Source organism: Amblyomma americanum, chromosome 1 (genome assembly GCF_052857255.1).
Source record: "Amblyomma americanum isolate KBUSLIRL-KWMA chromosome 1, ASM5285725v1, whole genome shotgun sequence".
In the NCBI taxonomy this organism is placed as follows: Eukaryota; Metazoa; Arthropoda; class Arachnida; order Ixodida; family Ixodidae; genus Amblyomma; species Amblyomma americanum.
In genome coordinates this window covers 137,023,063-137,038,506 of record NC_135497.1, presented here as the reverse complement: position 1 = coordinate 137,038,506, position 15,444 = coordinate 137,023,063, and positions in this window count along the sequence as shown.

The following is a 15,444-nucleotide window of genomic DNA, read 5'->3' as shown; positions in this document are numbered from 1 at the left end:
TGTCCGAACAACTGCCATCCGTGAACACACTGGATCTGAACACCGAAACCGAAGGGAAAACCGAACTGCTAGCGTAGTACGTAATTCGCATTTGGCCTGACTACTCAAATCGACCATCATTTTTTTATTGTGCGTGCCAATCAGAAGCTAGCTTCCGGTTGGCTGCGTCGTGGCCCTATCAGAGCGAGAGAGTCAGTAATTTTAAGGCGCATAGGTGTAAGTACGCCGTATGGTTTGCTCCGGCGGGAAAGCGTGCACATCGCCAGCTTTCATAAAGCAAGGGTTGTTCATTTGGACAGTGCAAGTACAACAGCCACATGGATTGCGGCCTTAGTTCCACCATGAAAATACCACGATAGGATGCGTTCAAGTTTATTTTTACACTGTTTTGTTATTTGTTCCTTTACCGTTACCCGCTTTAGAAGCGGTGCAGTAGCAGCCCTTGCCACGCGTGTACACTAGTCGCAGGATCAGCAAAAAATTCGACACTGCAGATAGCCATGAAAGAATTTTAGTAAGAAGTGTCGCGGCTGGATAAAGCGACTTCATAAACCGCCCAAACGCTTTCTAAAATGCGAGAACGGCTTGACGTGCAAGTCAGCGTACACCAGGCGTCATAATAACTGAGGATGTCCGTCGTGAAAGCGCCTATTTTCTAGGGATGCGCGATCTTCGAAATTTTCGAATAGCGAATCAAATTGCTCACGTCACCATCCTTGTGTGTCTATTTTTTTTATTCCTGCTGGATGAATTAAATTGCATTTGAGATTGTTTCTTTTTTGCTGATTACACTATCACTGTGTACACATTCTTGTTCTGTTTTTGTTGCATGAGTGAACTTTTATTTTTGTAATTATTTATTCTTGCCTTACTCCACCTTATTTCTGTATGTTAAATCTACTTTCGGCCAGCGAATTTTCGAAAGTGAGCGTCTATTTTACGTTTTTCTCTTTCTTTTTCCCAGAAATCATGCCGCTGTGACGCTGTTTCGTGCACGGGGAGCCTACGGCTCTGTCAAGCTGTCACTCATGACAACTGTCACTGGTGGTCTCCAATGTCCTGCATCATTTACGCGACACAAATAAAGGCATCATTATTAAAGGCATTATTATTATTTTCCTATTCGACTCGCCGAAGGAATAAAATAGTGCACGTTTAAAATTATTCGAACCTAATCAAACGTGCTGTCAAGTTCCCGGATAGTTTGTGAATAATTAACCCGAAGTTCGCGTAAAGCACGCAGTAGTTTTAATTATTGACTTTTTGAAAAACAGAAACCATTCCGACGCCGCACAGCATGCTAGCGCGGTTAGTCTGGCATGATTGAGCGTTCAGCGCCGCGCCGCGGTCGATTCCTGCGGCGGCATGTAGACTGCTCCAGATCTGGCTGACGCAGAGAGGTTTAGCAGTCCGTGCCTTGATGTCCAATCTCGGAGACCATGGCTCAAGCGTAGCTCTCGCCGCTCTCGTCTACTGAGTTGTGGCGCTAGTTATTTTAGTGTCATAATAAAGAACAAATGACAATATCCCTATACATATTACCTGACGCTCATAGAGCTCTTATACGTGGGACATGACGGGCGTACTAATGTAGTGTTATGCATACCTCTAGTGGAAATCGGTGTCTCGCGTCTTTTGTAGCGATAGCTACATTGCGGTAGTATTTCTAGCCCTCCGCGTGGCGGCGCTGCAACCCTGTGGCTGCGCCGCCACGCCGTGGCTTCGCCGCACGCTGTCACGTGGTTGGTCACGTGGTGTGCAGCAGCTGCCGGCGCCGCGGCTGATCACGTGGTCGGTCACGTGACCAAGTTCCACTCGGCCAGCTGTAGCTATCGCGTCACTCCAGGTTTAACCAGAGCTAAACCACCGCAAATTTTGACTTATAGCGCCATACCGCAGAGCCGCCCGCCACTAGCGCTTCGCTGTTAAGCATTTATTCATTCCGTATGAATATCCGCCAAGTAGCGAATTTGCGTGACCATAATAGATTCCTGCTCGGTTTGGTTTTTAGCAGTACTATTAGTATTTCTTTCGGTCTTGAAAAAAAAAGTATTATTCGTAGACACCTGGTATATAGTCATTACCCTCATTACCTGGCAGCCACAGCGCACCCCGTGGTCTACCGCGGGGACATTGCAGTGCATCTGTCCAGCCATAGTCGTTTTGGCCCAAGTTACCTGTGTAATTTTGCTGACATTATATTGTTTTCATGAATATGAGAAATAAGCGCGGCGTTACATCACACGAGAGAGGAAGCGAACAGGGAGAAAAAACTCAAAATCTTTGGCGAAAAACACAGATGCAGCCTTTAAAAGTGCAATCAGTGTTTCAATTTACATATTCATGTGGTTGTTTTATTTTCTGCAGGGCTCCTGCTTATACAAGACGAGGCCATACTGAAAAAAATCTCTGACGCAGTGGTGTCTTGTCATATCTATACTTTCAAGTGTCAAGTCGTATTTTTTTTATTCATTATAACCTCGAGGTTTATGGACATACGAACTGGAGCGGTTGCCTTTGAAAATAAGCAAGGCAAGAAGACCAATATTGAGGAATATTAACAAGTGCTTCCTCATATAAAAGAAAGCAATGTTTACAACAAAATTGGTATTGCGTGTATACGCTGTGAAGCTGGAGTGTTTACCTTATATAACGCCTAAAGTAACGTTATTTGATTTTTTTTTGTCACAGCTTTCGCGAGAATTATTATTACAAGTTATGCGCCTAAATGAGTGCTGCACGGAACGCTGCTTTTATATGTGCATGTTTATAATTTCTGATTACGCAGAGCAGCCATTTAATCCATAGCCAGCGGCAGCTCATATCATATGACATGAGGCCAGCTTGGTGACGGTTTAAGGTTTCTCCAACTTACAAGCACAAGTATGTGTGCAAGCAGCGCCAAGGCCACGGTTAGACGAGCACACACTGAAAAAAAAAAGGGAGTCAAGAGGTTAGTGGAAAAGCTTCCGAAGTACAGGGCAAGGACACAATGCGGAAAAATGCCGCTTGTATAAAATAAGGCGATCGTAATTTACGACAGGCAGCGGAAATTGCCCCTCACTAGACACGGAAAATTTTCCTCCCTCCTGACTTGCAACAAATGTCGAATCCCCAATTGCTTGCGCTTAGCGTTCGCCTGTGAAGCTTTTACCTCGCCTGCTTATCATCACGACCTCTCAAGAAACGCGTGGACTGCGGAATGATCACCCGTTGTGCCCCGGGAGGAAACCTGTGGCATAAATGACTTAGTGCGCCCCTTCGAAGGATTGGTAGCTGCTTGTCAATTCGCGTTTTGATTATCCATTCTTTGTTCATCCGAAGGGAACATGTGGAGGCTTATGTGGCTCTGCACAGCGCGCATCGAACACAGCACAGTGCAGCGCATCCGGTAAGCCTTTTACATGTTTCCGGCCTATACGAACATCTCCAAAACAAAATAATCACGTTTCAGGTTTGCCGCTCGCAAAAAGGAGGCGCTGCAAACAATATACGGCACACGAGAACAAAACTGAACTCTCTTCACGGCCGTCGTACTATCGAGTCGTCGGGCACCGCTGTGGCCACTACACGGTGGCAATAACGTGGCTAATTGCTGCGTGTTGTGTCCACGCGTCCTATGCAGTTCTAGTTCGGCGAACAGCGTATGCGAATTATTCCCTTAGCCATGTCTGTCGCCAGCAAAACAGACCATCTACCGATGTTCCCCTGTCTTACATTTGATAGCCGGAGGGCTCAATTTTGCAAACAGCGCTGCACGTCGACATCGCATTTCGATCACCACCGGAACGGCGCTGAGGAAGCGAAGGCTCAAGGCCATTAAAACAACGGCAGCAAGAAACGAATGCAGTTTCCAACAGATGCATCCCTCATGCCCTCAGTGTTCAGAACATGTAATTACCGTTGAAAAGAATTTTGTTGGAAGCGTTTTGTAGTGAAAATTCACAAAGATAAAAAGCAATTCCCTACATCGACCACGTCGCACACTAGTCGGTCCGCTTACGGCTGTGTTTTGATTAAGTCATTGAACGTAAGGATTTCACAAAGCGGAAATTGAATGCCTTAAAACGTTTCGTGCCAAGTAAGAACGTCTTGAAAGGAGAGACACGTTCCGTGTGCGTCCACCCAAGTAGCAATTCAAAAGCCGCGACTAGCGCAAACTTTTATGGCCAGCAGTATAGAATACGTTACTCCGGAACGCTAAGACTGCGCGAACATTTGCGATCAACAATGAGTCGTCTCACTTGCGCTTACTTCGTGACTAAGTTTGCGGGACAGGAGACAACCGTGGTAGCAAAAAATATAAGCCGTCCGCGAGAGACGTAAAGGCGGGAAAGCCGAGCAGCGATGAAGAAAGGAGTGCCTTCTCCAAAGGCCGGGGGCGTCGAGTGTAATGCAAGGAAAGGAGCTATAACAACGTCTGCCACCCTCCGAAGACAGGAAGCATTAGCGACGAGAGCCGAAATTTGGCACTGTACGAATTACATTGCAAAACGGACGCTGTCGCCGGTGCGCTCACTGACGTGCTCGGCGTACTCAAGATACGGGATCTTCTATTTGGCGCCGGGCGAAGGTGAAGGCGAGGCACAGGACCCGCATTTTGTGCCTCGCAGAGAGAGAGAGAGGAAAGAAGAGAATGCCGGGGAGAGGGAGAGGCGGGCTCACGAACAAAGAGCGGGTGCGACTAAATGAGCCAGGGGAGCAGGATAAAAAAAGAAGAAGCGAAGGCGTGGGAGCCGACGTCAAATAGGAAGGGATGACAGCGGCTAGTAGGCCAGAAGTGTCGCGGGGGATCTGTGCCGTCTCCTGGCGCTCAGTTTGTAGGACTCTGGAGAGGTGAACGGCCGCACAGCGTCATGCCACTCGAGGGGAGTGGCGCGTCGCCACAAATCTGGCCTGATTTATAGCCGGGCCCCGGATTCGTGTCGTCACCATCAGCCCGAATTTCCCACTTTACGCGGGTCGCATTGCCGACGGAGGTGGTCCCCTTGCGAAATTGTCCCGAGTGCGAGTCCGGATTTCGGCCGAATGCTGGCGCACAAAGCTGCCTCGCACAACAGTAATGAATAGGCTCGGGCGCGCGACTTCATAGTTCGTGCAGGTTGCCAAACACGCCGCTAGTCAAAGGCCAGGCGTGGGCTGGACAGCAAGTCGTAAAAAAAAGAGGGCATCAGCGCACACGCTGCTCGGGGTGAGGACAGCATGACATATGTGGGGATTAACGCCACCACGCACCGTAACACTTTAACGCACTTTCCGCCTGTGATTGTTCTTTTCCCCCTTAAAAACTACCAGCTGCGATAGAAGAGGAAAACCGAAACATACGGCGAGAAAATGGCTAAATAGTGGAAATGTGAACTTTTTTTTTTGGACTCCGGCATTCTTATTTTTCGAAAACGGCAACAGAACAAGCACGATGGATTTACAAGCGCAGAAATATCGAAAAAAAGGTGTTGCACGAAGGCAAACCCGCCCGCGTATAGTAAGTACTTAGTTCACGACGGAGAGCTCCTTTACGCAATTTGTCCGTTTCTTGTGTCCTTTTTTTTTACGTGTTGCATACATTGTGCTTTCATTCTCGAGCGATTGCGGTTGTCGTGCGCTACATTGTCAAAAGATACACATTCAACCACTTTGATGTGGTGCACGCCATCCCATCTTGTGCACTTCAGGACCCGCGAATCCGTTCACGCGATTCGAAAATGCTCCTTTGTGTTACCTTGGATTGTGGTAGCAGACAAAATGTACTTTCCACTCAGAGCTGCAGTGTAGAAAACCACTTGCTCCGTTCTTCCCTGCTTCTGTACCTGCATACATTGATCAGTAAGGGAATTATGTCGCTCACGCACACCTATTTTAAAGCACCATGTAGTCAAGGCACAGATATGGTGCGGAAAAGCGGCTCTCCTAACTAAAATGTCATAGATATTACCGTACCCATCAAATTACATTGAAAATGATAATAAGGAAAAAAAGATGCACAGTAGATGGAGAGACAAAAAAAACGAACATATATATCATTACTATATCCATTTCCGCAAAACGAGGACACTACATGTCATCGCCTCCCACCGCCCGAATCGTGACAGAAGAAGCTGCCACTAAAGAAGGTTTTCTTCCTAGTACCCAGATACGTTTAGCTTCCCTTACGGCATTTTGATATTCCGACATTGTCGCCGGAAAGGTGTCACCCTTCGTAGAAAGCGCCACTCAATGCGCACTGGGTACATTTTCATTTGGAAAACCGAACTGTGATCTGGGAAGAATCTCGGAGGGTATTGCAGCTTAAACTCTCACAAAAAGAAGAAAAATAACAGACAGCGGGAATCAATCAATACATGGATGAAAGTTACAAAAGGGAAAGGGGGGGGGGGGACAAAATAGCGTTAATGAGTTAATGCCAATATATGCGGAATTGGCCATTCTCTACTTGACATTCATGGATCGCTGGAAGTCCTCATACCCCTTCCTGGCGGTGCCCAGCAGTTCGCTGGGTCAAACACAGCCACCAGTGGGGCTTGTGAGACCAAGATTGCTCTCCCTTAGCAACCTCTTGCGATCAATCATTAACTGATTATCGTCTGCCACGGTGGGCATGTTTTTATGACGTCACAAGGTCACGTGACCTAGGTGGTCCACCTGTCACCCATGCGGGCCACTATGCCCACTTAGGTTGTTTATCAGGTATTTGGGGATTTTTCGCTCACGACGCCGCCGCCGCTTACGACGACAACGCCGGGTTTTCCGCAGAACGGGATACTTAACACTATCGCGTTAGAATGTCAGTCCAGACGAACAGGTCATTGATTACGATGTGTTTATAAAGTGAGGTGTCTTTGGCTATGGCACGGCAGCAATTGGGCCAGGGAGGTAAACGAACACCTGGCCTTTCATTCATTCATTCATTCATTCATTCATTCATTCATTCATTCATTCATTCATAGCAACGAATTAGTCTGGCAGTTTTTTTCCTGCCGAGCGCCATGTTGATGCCCGATGTTTTTTTTTTTGTTCCCGTACCCAGTCCGTTCATGGCTGCTATGAACTCTTCCATCGACACTCGCTCTTATTTCGTTCTTAAAACTGGAGCCATTAGAGTCAAAATGAAAATTCCGAGTGCGTATTCTGTCAGAGGAAGGAACTGGAAAACGCATCGGAGAAAGGCGTCATACGGAAGCCCGTCGCTAAACTGAGCCCACCCCTCCCCAACAAAAACAAAAAAAAGAGAAGAGAGAACAGGGGGTGGGATGTACCACGCGATGAGCGTGCGCTGCGGGCCCCAACAGATATCCCGTTTTGCACGCTCGACGGAGGCGCGGAAAACGGCCTGTCGCGCCGCTCAAACGCGCATGCCCCTCGAGACAGCACGGCATTCGTCTCCTCTGTTGAACTAGTACTCAGCGGCGCCTTCAGCGCTGTGAGCCCCGGCGCGCTAGCTGGCCTTGAATAAAAAAAAAGAAACAAGAAAAGAGAGAGCAGAGGGTTGAGGGAGAAGGAGAGAGGCGGGGGTGGCAATCTTGGCGGTAGTATTGGAGCGAAGCGTGCGCGTCGAACAGGCAAAGTCGAGCTGTGCCGGGAACGTGTAATCCCGTTTTAACGAGATGTATTTGTCGTTGGAAAGACTGCTCTTGGCGGGTCACGTAGGCGCATGGGTTGGGATTACGGCGGCCAAGGAATTACAGAGACGGCGCCGCGCGCGATATTAATGACAGGACAATTTTGAGTCCTTGAAACAAGGACCGTACCGCCGCCACGGACATCCTGGCGCCTGCCGTGGCGTAAAGAAGCTTTTGCCGATCACCGCGGAGCGCGAGCGCGGCGAATGCCATTGGAGTACGAGTGCTCACTGCTGTCGCTCTCCGAAGAAACTTAACAGGGACGACATCATGAAGATCTTTTTTTTTTCTGTGACGATGAACCCTGCACCATACACACGAAAATGCTGCCATGATGAAGGATATCTTACGCTAATAACTTCTGGGCATGTATCTTAAACCATTTGCAGCAGCTGGACACGAGGGCACACTCGCAAAGTCAAGACCCCTCATGAAACTCCGTCTGCTCAATTAGGAAGTGCGCGTGGATAACTATATACACACGCTTTACTGTTTATTCTGCCTCCTATATGCGAGTTTTATTATTTTAGCGACAGTATGAGGTCATAACTCTTCAGCTGGTATTGGGCAATCACTAGGTACCTTTAAGCAATGTCATCTTCGCACAAGTCTGTATCAGCTTAGGACCTAGCGACATCTAATTTGTGACAAAAGCTTTTGCTATAATGAGACTAAGAAAGGACAAAAAAAAAACGGACACTGCGTTGCCTATTCACAGGAAGGATGCTTGCCGTCATGAAGGGTTGTAACCTGAATTGCGTAATACGAGAAAACTCGGGTGGCCCCCATGAAGCAAATAGACGGGAGCGAAAGGGAGGGGTCAAATTCGAGCGGTGCAGTGAACACATATATCCTCGTCGGCAGTGCCCGAAAATAGACAATTCAGCATAAAGTGAAAAATAAGAATAGACTCTTGGCGCTGAAAAGTAATGATTTGATTCGGTAGTATAATTAACATTGTGAGTTAATTACATCATCTGCTCTCAATTGTTCGAACCATGCGTACCTCACCCGTACACACTAGACAAGGCCGCAATTGTGCAATTGCGAAAGCCACGTGTTTTACGAACATTTCTTCCATAAAAGCAATCTGCATATACGAAGTGGAATCAGCGGTCATTTTGTATCTACTAGAGATTCTGGAGTTAGGCGAGTAGACGCAAAGATCACGTTACCGCCATGGTTGTGCCATTCCCTTCAAACGTCCTGTCTCCGTGCTGTTTTTGCAACATGATCCTTTTTTTATCTGCTACCAAGTTAAACAATGAGTCCACCATATCTTGAGAACAGAAAGAAAGTGCCTTCTACCTTTTGATTTGGTTTCGTCACTGCGCGCGACGCTTCCAAGCGAAGGAAAAGGGCGCAGCTTTGCGCAAGAAAGCACGCACGGCACGAGGAGTTGTCACAAGGGCAAATCCCGGGGAACATTAACCGTCATACAATTTACGTGCACGCTTGGAAGGTTCTGAAGAACCGAAACACGGACATGGAACGCATACACATGTAGCCCTAGAGCGAATTCGTTCGTTTTTTTTTTCTGCCAAGCTCGCGGTTCAAGTTCAAGTTCACGAGGAAGGCGGGTAGCGACGCGGCCGCAGGGAGCCTTTCTACGGGGCTGCATTTGGGCTTCTTTTTTGTGCGTGTGTCACCATCGTGGCTGCAGGGTAAGTGGCGAAATTCAGTTTGTGCCGCCCGCAGCGCCAGCCGACGTCCACGACCCTGGGCGTGGTGTTGCTCGGCAGGGTCACGCAGCGCAAGACCGGTGTTCTTCTCATCAGACGTTGCGGCCTCTGCCGCGTAACTGTATAACCTGTGAGATATATTGCATTGGGCGGCGCACCGGCGCTGGCGAGGAGACGGTCCCTGCTCCCCTCCTCACCCCTGCTCGCGCCCCTGCACGCTCGTCGGCGTGGCGGGCGAGAAAGTTTCTGCGTCACGAATTTACTTGAGTGGCATTTCGTTGGTATTCAGCGGACGGGGCACCCTCCGCGGCACCGTATAAATAATCTTCGAGTATGCTCCGCACGGAATGTTTTCGATGGATGCCTCGTATTACACACAAATGACGCCTCTTGTCGTTTTTCTTGGCTCCCCTCCTCCTCTGGCCCGCCTCTTGTTTCGCCCGACGAGCTTTCTTCCCCCCCCCCCCCCCCCCCCCCTTCTGTCGATTCCTGACGACTGCATTCGCCGGGAGCGTGAAGGCTCTGCTTCCCACTCCTCGGGGCGCAGCGAAGGCGGTCTCGAGCGTGTCATAACGACGCCTCAGCGCCGCAGGATATTGCCGTGAAAAGAGCACGATGCGGATTTTCCCTCTGAGCGAACGATTCTAGCTTTTATACTTTAATTTGGTCCCTGTGATGCAGACATTTCTTCATTAATTTACCTGCCACTGCTGGCACGATGTGTAATTGGAAGGCAAACTATCAGATTCTGTCGCTTTTCACCTCTGGTTTGATATAAGTATCCTAAATCGAGCAAAATTTCACATATTTATGCCACTGGGCGAGTAAGAAAGCTTTTCTCACGCAACTTTTATGTACAGAGCTCGAAATAACCACGGAAATCATCGCTAGGCATTTGCTGAGCATGCTACTCTCCCGCACTCGGCACGAGCTAGGGCTTGCTTGATTGACTGAAATTTTGGGAGAATCGCGTTTCCGTAAGCAGTGCCTACAGACTGCAACTTCAACACGTTGTTGCAGTTAAAGGAAGTAAATATCCGCACGGTTTCCAGCGGTGTCGTGAGGGTTGCTTCATAGGTTTGCAAGTTTTCAAAAATTTGGATAAGAGCTCAGAAGTAAAAATACTGCTGTGCACGGAAATTGCGCACCGTATAATTATCGAGACTCTGGAATATATATATATATATATATATATATATATATATATATATATATATATATATATATATATATATATATATATATATATATATATATATATATATATATATATATATATATATGCAGAAAACCATGCCGCCGGTGGGATCCGAACCCACGACCTCCGAATAACGCGTCGTGGGTTCGGATCCCACCGGCGGCATGGTTGTTTTTTCTGCTGCTTTATAAGTTAATTTTCTTTAAACCGATAGATTAATGTAAGTATTATTATCTCACTGATTATCACTAGACATTAAAAAAAAATAAGAAAATTAAACATTCCCCTATGCACCTTGGTTTCGGTGACTGTTGGCTCCCTTCATAAGTTTGTCAAAACGAGTCCCTCACTTCCTTTACCTTGTCTGCTATATATATATATATATATATATATATATATATATATATATATATATATATATATATATATATATATATATATATATATTACAGGACTTGCTACGTCCGCCGCTATGGTCGAGGGTGGCGCTGGTGAACACTCTCAAGGCTCGCTTACACCCAGTAAACATAAATACCCACGAGAGCAGCAGATTGGACAGCCGTCGCCGTGGCTCAGTTGGTAAGAGCACCGGACGCGATATTCGGAGGTCGTGGGTTCGGATCCCACCGGCGGCATGGTTGTCTTTTCTGCTGCTTTATAAGTAATTTTCTTTAAGCAATTTATTAATCAAGGTATTATTATCCCACTCATAAGCATAACACATTAAAAAAAAATTAACGTTCCCCTATGCACCTTGGTTTCGGTGACTGTTGGCCCCCTTCATAAATTTGTCAAACGGGCCCCTCATTTCCTTTAACTTGTCTGCTAATAGCTTAACGAGGGTCTCGGTTCTGGCAGTCTTGTTGCCATAGGTAGCATAAGAGGGCTCTCGCACAGTTTCCGCCCTCACCGTTAGTTCACGTTCTACGTCACGCTCGCGGTATTACAGGACGTGCTACGTCCGCCGCTATGGTCGAGGGTGGCGCTGGTGAACACTCTCAAGGCTCGCTTACACCCAGTAAACATAAATACCCACGAGAGCAGCAGATTGGACAGCCGTCGCCGTAGCTCAGTTGGTAAGAGCACCGGACGCGATATTCGGAGGTCGTGGGTTCGGATCCCACCGGCGGCATGGTTGTTTTTTCTGCTGCTTTATAAGTAATTTTCTTTAAGCAATTTATTAATCAAAGTATTATTATCCCACTCATAAGCATAACACATTAAAAAAAAATTAACGTTCCCCTATGCACCTTGGTTTCGGTGACTGTTGGCCCCCTTCATAAATTTGTCAAACGGGCCCCTCATTTCCTTTAACTTGTCTGCTAATAGCTTAACGAGGGTCTCGGTTCTGGCAGTCTTGATGCCATAGGTAGCATAAGAGGGCTCTCGCACAGTTTCCGCCCTCACCGTTAGTTGACGTTCTACGTCACGCTCGCGGTATTACAGGACGTGCTACGTCCGCCGCTATGGTCGAGGGTGGCGCTGGTGAACACTCTCAAGGCTCGCTTACACCCAGTAAACATAAATACCCACGAGAGCAGCAGATTGGACAGCCGTCGCCGTAGCTCAGTTGGTAAGAGCACCGGACGCGATATTCGGAGGTCGTGGGTTCGGATCCCACCGGCGGCATGGTTGTTTTTTCTGCTGCTTTATAAGTAATTTTCTTTAAGCAATTTATTAATCAAAGTATTATTATCCCACTCATAAGCATAACACATTAAAAAAAAATTAACGTTCCCCTATGCACCTTGGTTTCGGTGACTGTTGGCCCCCTTCATAAATTTGTCAAACGGGCCCCTCATTTCCTTTAACTTGTCTGCTAATAGCTTAACGAGGGTCTCGGTTCTGGCAGTCTTGATGCCATAGGTAGCATAAGAGGGCTCTCGCACAGTTTCCGCCCTCACCGTTAGTTGACGTTCTACGTCACGCTCGCGGTATTACAGGACGTGCTACGTCCGCCGCTATGGTCGAGGGTGGCGCTGGTGAACGCCCTCAAGGCTCGCTTACACCCAGTAAACATAAATACCCACGAGAGCAGCAGATTGGACAGCCGTCGCCGTAGCTCAGTTGGTAAGAGCACCGGACGCGATATTCGGAGGTCGTGGGTTCGGATCCCACCGGCGGCATGGTTGTTTTTTCTGCTGCTTTATAAGTAATTTTCTTTAAGCAATTTATTAATCAAAGTATTATTATCCCACTCATAAGCATAACACATTAAAAAAAAATTAACGTTCCCCTATGCACCTTGGTTTCGGTGACTGTTGGCCCCCTTCCTAAATTTGTCAAACGGGCCCCTCATTTCCTTTAACTTGTCTGCTAATAGCTTAACGAGGGTCTCGGTTCTGGCAGTCTTGATGCCATAGGTAGCATAAGAGGGCTCTCGCACAGTTTCCGCCCTCACCGTTAGTTCACGTTCTACGTCACGCTCGCGGTATTACAGGACGTGCTACGTCCGCCGCTATGGTCGAGGGTGGCGCTGGTGAACGCCCTCAAGGCTCGCTTACACCCAGTAAACATAAATACCCACGAGAGCAGCAGATTGGACAGCCGTCGCCGTAGCTCAGTTGGTAAGAGCACCGGACGCGATATTCGGAGGTCGTGGGTTCGGATCCCACCGGCGGCATGGTTGTTTTTTCTGCTGCTTTATAAGTAATTTTCTTTAAGCAATTTATTAATCAAAGTATTATTATCCCACTCATAAGCATAACACATTAAAAAAAAATTAACGTTCCCCTATGCACCTTGGTTTCGGTGACTGTTGGCCCCCTTCCTAAATTTGTCAAACGGGCCCCTCATTTCCTTTAACTTGTCTGCTAATAGCTTAACGAGGGTCTCGGTTCTGGCAGTCTTGATGCCATAGGTAGCATAAGAGGGCTCTCGCACAGTTTCCGCCCTCACCGTTAGTTGACGTTCTACGTCACGCTCGCGGTATTACAGGACGTGCTACGTCCGCCGCTATGGTCGAGGGTGGCGCTGGTGAACACTCTCAAGGCTCGCTTACACCCAGTAAACATAAATACCCACGAGAGCAGCAGATTGGACAGCCGTCGCCGTAGCTCAGTTGGTAAGAGCACCGCACGCGATATTCGGAGGTCGTGGGTTCGGATCCCACCGGCGGCATAGTTGTTTTTTCTGCTGCTTTATAAGTAATTTTCTTTAAGCAATTTATTAATCAAAGTATTATTATCCCACTCATAAGCATAACACATTAAAAAAAAATTAACGTTCCCCTATGCACCTTGGTTTCGGTGACTGTTGGCCCCCTTCATAAATTTGTCAAACGGGCCCCTCATTTCCTTCAACTTGTCTGCTAATAGCTTATCGAGGGTCTCGGTTCTGGCAGTCTTGATGCCATAGGTAGCATAAGAGGGCTCTCGCACAGTTTCCGCCCTCACCGTTAGTTGACGTTCTACGTCACGCTCGCGGTATTACAGGACGTGCTACGTCCGCCGCTATGGTCGAGGGTGGCGCTGGTGAACACTCTCAAGGCTCGCTTACACCCAGTAAACATAAATACCCACGAGAGCAGCAGATTGGACAGCCGTCGCCGTAGCTCAGTTGGTAAGAGCACCGGACGCGATATTCGGAGGTCGTGGGTTCGGATCCCACCGGCGGCATGGTTGTTTTTTCTGCTGCTTTATAAGTAATTTTCTTTAAGCAATTTATTAATCAAAGTATTATTATCCCACTCATAAGCATAACACATTAAAAAAAAAATTAACGTTCCCCTATGCACCTTGGTTTCGGTGACTGTTGGCCCCCTTCATATATATATATATATATATATATATATATATATATATATATATATATATATATATATATATATATATATATATATATATATATATATATATATATATTCGCAAAACCGCAGTGAACTTTTTCAAGCTCTTCATAGCGGACTTGCATCTTTTTTTGAGAATGAGCTACAGCTAGCAGTGGTTTCTTTGTTTCAGACAAATTTAGCGCTCTCCATAAAGCAGCTTAATTACTCCTTAATGGTTATCTACGAATGCAGCAAATAGTATTTTTCAATATAGTGAGCTTGTGAGCTTGGAAGAAAATCTTTCCACATAGTCATGTGGTCATAATTTTTCGTCCATAATAATAATATAATTTTGTTTTGTGTATTTAGCGCCATATGCATCCCTGAAAAAAAAAAAAACTGTAAAAGCGGATGTTTCGCATTGCAAAACTAATTGTCTTTTTTAGGTTTGCATAGATTATATAGACTATATATAGAAAATGAAAGAGTGGTTTTCAACCATTCATCATTCATCGTTTAGAAGGTGTCTTTTAAGCGTAATGGAACTTGTGATGAAATTGAGCGTGTGACGGAATCCCGTCTGGCCGGGAGCGTACATTTGAAAAATAAGAGACGCCGACCAGTGAAGAAAGGTTCGTTATTGACGTTTCGGCTTCCACACGGAAGCCTTGTTCACAATGAATTCATCACCAGACAAGGGTCGTTTAAATATGATTGAATAATCGGCGCAAGGAGCGTGCGTATATCGGGTTTAGATTGCCGTCGTTCCGGTTTAACGTGTGTGACGCAGTTTGTATGATTAGGGATTCCAAATGTAGCCGTGATGCTGCTACCTTTTCGGTTGCGATGATCCTTGCCTTGCCACAGTCAATTTTGTGGCCGTTCACGGTGAAGGACAGGTGAAGGACACACTGTCAAAGGAAAGATTCCCCGGAGTTGTCTATGAAATCCCCTGCGCATACTGCAACGGTGTGTATATCGGGGGAAACTGGAAACTACCGCGAGCGATTACAGCAGCACGCTCGGGACGTAAAAAATGAAAACATTCGCAACAACGCCTTAGCGGAGCACGCCGTCGTGACGCACCAAATAGGTAATGTCACAACTTTGGGCAGAGACAACTGTTGTCGGCAGGGTAAAGTCATTTCGCTCCCTATATACTCTCTGGTTTCTTGTCCT